We start from the raw sequence: 5,160 nt of genomic DNA on the forward strand, positions 1-5,160 counted from the left end.
TAATTGTCTGATCTCCTATGATGATAGCTCTGATGGCCTGTCCAGAGAGAGTTCCAAAATCGCTGTGAAGGGTGGAGTAGGCGCTGGCATCAGTATGGAGCTTCCCAAGGGGAGAAATTTGAAGGTGACCATAGTGATATTTGGTGATGAGGTGGGTAGCACTTTTTGGCATGCTTTCACAAATTTAATTGTACTGTCTCATATTGTTACATGAAAAGAAGCAAACTGCCAACAGTGTGTACTCTGACCCCATTTAAAAAGATGGATAGATGGATAAATAGTAACAGACATGGGCATTATACACATACACAGTGCAAAGTATAGAAAGATACACCAGAAGCGTTTTATATTAACAATACTTAAATACATGTGGTATATTTGTGAAAATTCTTGTTTCTTTTTACTTAATTATATTTTTCTAATTTTCTATAATTATTGTGCATTATTTTGAAATAAGAAAATAACATGTATTTAGAAATGACTTATTTTCACATAAATGCCCCTGGTATGGCTGAGAATTTCAGAATTGACTCTGACTGCTGTATTTTGGGATTTGTGCACACACTGGTCTGTGTGTGTCATGGCAGTTTACACGGATTGAAACAGGGCAGGCATCTTGCTGGTGGAGTCAATCGCTTCAGGCTCTGTCCTTATCCTGCCCAGGTCCTTAAGAGGACATGGCCTCCACCCTCCAACTGGCTCACCCAGGTGGCTTCTTGCGGCTGTCCCAGAGTTCCCAGAGCAGTGCCTGGAAGGGTGCCATACTCCTGCTAAGCTCAAGACCCATAGGGCACTTTCTGCCACATTCTGTCAGCCAAAGCAAGTCACAAGGTCACTCACATTGAAACTCTTGATTTCAAGGAGAAGGTGCAAAGAATTGTCAATCCATTTCTTTTCCTACACTCTAGCAAGATGTCTTACTGTCAAATTGATAACTTCAAAGTTTATTTTCATTTTCTAATCTTTAAATAGTGCACATTTCTCCAGGGCATACTTCTCTCTCTTCCTACATTTCCCCCTTGTTACTGAGATTACATGGAGGAGTACTTCACGATTACAAAGACCTTTCCCAGACAGATCACGTAATTCTCACAACAGTCGCAGGGTAGACAAAGCAAACATTTTAATTTCCATTTTATGATAAGGAAACAGGAATTCAAATAGGTTAAACTGAGTACTGGGGTTCACCTGAGTAGGCTCTGGGAGCAACTTGTTAAATTTTTAGGAGTTTTACGAGGCAGTTGTTAAATACAACAACTTTTACATTGATAAAAATTCAATTCTATAATTTATAAATAAATTAAAAACAAAAGTGATGCTCCAATCTCATCTCTTGCTAACTACTATATTGTACTATTGTGAGGTTACTTATGTCTGTTGTATCTACATGGTGGAAATCCCATATCACAGTGTGTTACTTACTGCACACCCTCCCAGCTCACCTGCAGCCCTTACTGTTGTAGCCTGAAACTGGACATGGTAGAAGTACCTACACCGTGGAAATCGGGATTTGATTGTTTTGTTGTCTAAACCTTGGAAAGCTATGAAGAAAATGTTCACGAAGCATAGACTTAAAATGTGTTATGTCTACAGATGTTGCATTTTGAATAGCACAGTTGAGGAAATGTTCTTTTAGTATTTAAATCCCATAATCTGATTGAGCAGAGAAATTCCCTCATTGATAACCAAGGGCGGTTCTGACATGCAGTTCTGATGCTTCACTTTTGTCTTTCACAGGAACATAAATGAAAATATCAACAGTTGTGTCCTAAGGACACTTAGAGAACAGCACTAAACATTTCCAGTCTAAGCTCACAGCTGACACGCGTGGAAGTGGAGACACAAACTCAGACGCTGTGTCCCGAGCTTGGGTCCTCTCGGTCTGCCGGGTCCGTGCTCTCTAAGGGAAGGGGCAGGGGGGAGGGTTACAATTGCTGATAAAATGTCTACTTTCTTTCTTTTCTCCACATCTTGTCTTATAGATTTACTTTATCTAAATCTGAGGATAATCTGAGCAAATTAACACACAAAATTTTATGTTCTTGTTTTTAGGGTGAAAACAATCTCCAGGTCCACTTTTCACACTGGACCTCCTAATGACCCACAGTGTCACATCCACGGCCTCAGAGTGGCCAGACCTGGGCCCTGCCGCCCCTCAGCTGTGTGACCTCGTGCTGTACACGCCTCTCTATTTCCTGAACTTTAAAATGAGAATTATAATAACAGATGATTATTGCATGGAGTTTCGTCAGGCGAATTTGACACAGTATGTCACAATCAGAGGTGGGGGGTCGGGGGGAAGAAAGAAGAGAGAAAAGAGACAGAGACAGAGACAGAGTCAAACTGGGTTCATGGGAAGCAGCAGTTCAACTTGGTGATAAACACCCTTCAACCATCAGTACTGGGCATCTCCTTGTCAATTGTGGATTACACAACGAGGAAGTTGACACAGTGGCAGAAAACACCAAGTAAAAATTTCCATCATTCACGAGATTCCCTGTGGAGAAAAATAAACTCATTTTATTCCTGACCCTGAATACATTAAAGGATGAGAGAGATTCTAGGCAGTGGGCAGGAAATTAAACCTTGGGAAGACGGACCTGGTAACATCAGAGGGAAGACATTTCTCATCTGTATGAAAGATGATATTCATATCAGAGTGAAAACACAGGTTTCTGCCATGTGGCACTGGACTTCTAACGAAGGTCCTTCAGTGACGAATTGCTGGACATGGGGAATACGGGCTGTGACTGCCGGTGCTGTCTTGCCAAGAGTAGCTAATTTGGAGCAAGTTATTTTAAAGAATGATGCTAAAAAATTATGAGCAATGTTCACTGCAATTGAGGAAAAATATTATTTTGCTTCTTTCCTAATATCTTTTATTTATTTTCAGGAAATAAATAGCAGTTGGCCAAACGGGACTTCCTCTGCCGCACCCATTTTTGCCTACGTTGGTGTTTAGAAAAGAAAAGGTTTTTTCCTTTGTGTGTGTTTAATGTTTGGTGACCATGGCAAACTCAGGGCTTCCTGAGGCAGCACTGTCTTCGTTCAGACTGTGATACCCACGCACCAGGGAGGGGGGTGGCTTACCATCACCGTTCTGAAGGCGGGAGTCCCAGGCCAAGCCACAGAAGACCCACGTCTGCTGAGAACCTGCTCAGGGGTTCACAGCCACTCTTCACTGTGTGCTCACATGTTGGAAGGGGTGTGGGGGCCCCAGGAACTCTCCTGGAAGGAGGCTCTGCCCCCCAACTGGGTCACTTCCTGAAGTCCCCAGCCCCTCAAGTCATGGCCTCTGGGGTTAGGATTTCAACATGTGAATTATGAGGGGACATAACACACCACAGCAAGCGTCTTCAGCAGTTAATGGTCTAATACCAGTCAATTCTTTCTTGTTTCAAAATGCGACTTTTTCCACACAAGGAAATAGCAATACCTGGGAGGTGTCCTGGCCTGGACAGTGGTGGGGGGGGGCTAGTGCCCAGTGTGGGCTCTGCAGAGGGCGCTGGGCCCTGGGCAGGTGGGACAGCACTGAGCCCAAAGCTCCCGTAGGCATGGTGGTGAGGACATGCTTTGGCCCTGAGCCTCGGCCACAGACAGGCAGCTTGCTTGTCCGCCGGAGGTGGTGGCCTGGCCCACGCGTCTCCAGCCCTGTCTGTCTCCTGCCGTCCTTTCCTCTGTGCTTGGTGGGTCCCTGTTTTCCACGCTTACCCCTTGTCAGGGTGATGTTCTGATCCCATCTGTGTTTGATACTTCTTAATCAGGACAGCTCCTCAGACCCCTCAGACCCCTCGTGTGCCTCCTCCTCCCACTCAGCACTGCAGCCGAGCTCTGCAGCTGGCCGTCCTGAGTGCTCCCTGACCCTCTGGTCCATAGCCTGCCCGATTCTCCCCAGATACCAACCTCCAGTGCATTGATCTGCTTCCAAGGCCCACCCTTCTTCATACGATGTTGCCTCCTTCTGGCCTCTGTGCTGTCACCTGTGAACTTCAAAGGTCACTGACAGAGTGAACCTTCTCTGAGAATCCCGGGTACACACCACATGTGCCTCAAGTGGACACGCACGTGGCAGTTTCCATCACTGCCTCCAGTAAGCTGGCCCTCTGTGACCTCGTACTGGCACTCACTTCATCGGTGCCAGCTCAAGTATCATTTTTCTTGACAGAGAAATAAAAAAGACAGTTGAGTTCTGTCTTTTCTGTACCATCTGTTAATATTGCACCATCTGCCCCGAGCCTTAGCAATATCTTTTTTGTTATATTTTTCTCTGAACTTAGCTTAAGAAAAAGATCACTCAAAACCCTTTAAAAATATTGTTAGCACATCCTACACTGTGTCTCCCAAGATTACCTTTCTAGGTTTGTATCACTCACTACGGATCCCTGCGGTCTCAGATCCCCTCTTAGACATTGCGTGTCTTGTTGGAAACAGCTGTTAGCTGAGTGTGCGTGGGGCAGAGGGGACAGAGGAGGCCCCAGGGGACCTTCTCACCCTGGGTTGTGCCTCCTGTGCTGACGAGTCCCCGGCTCACTTCTCGGGATTGTGAGGTCAGAATGTTCTCCTTTCACCTGAATGCCCTTCAAATTTCCAACTCTCAAAATCATAAATTTCTCTCTGTCCCTTATGTTCCATCTTCTTCACCTGAGCCAGAAACGTTCTCCCATTGCTTGGTTTTAGCCTTGGGTATCACCCTACCACTCTAAGTGGCAATGATGAAATCATCTCCACCTTCATTCAAGTGCAATGTTCAAATCCCTGTTCTGAGTTGTCAACGGCCAGCCACGTGACACCCGGAACTGTGATGTTCTCCTCCCCCTTTCCTCCCACTCTCCCTCCTCCTCTCCTTCCTCTCCCCTCCCCCCTCCTCCTCTCCTTCCTCCCTCCTCCCCCTCTCCTCACCTTCTCTTTCCTCTGCCCTCCCCCTCTTCTCTCCCTCTCCTTCCTCTCCCCTCCCCCTCTCCTTCCTCTCTATTTCCCCTCTCTTTCCTCTCTCTCCTCACCCTCTTCTTCCTCTCTCTTCCCCCCTCCTTCCTCTCTCTTTCCCCTCTCCTTCCTCTCTCCTTCCCTTTTCCTTCCTCTCTCTTTCCTCTCCCTTCCCCCTCTCCTTCCTTTCCTCTCCCCCTCTCTTTCTTCTCCCTTCCCCCTCCTTCCCCTCCCCTC

This window comes from Otolemur garnettii, unplaced genomic scaffold, assembly GCF_000181295.1.
Source record: "Otolemur garnettii isolate 467f Iridium unplaced genomic scaffold, OtoGar3 scaffold00205, whole genome shotgun sequence".
Lineage (NCBI taxonomy): Eukaryota > Metazoa > Chordata > Mammalia > Primates > Galagidae > Otolemur > Otolemur garnettii.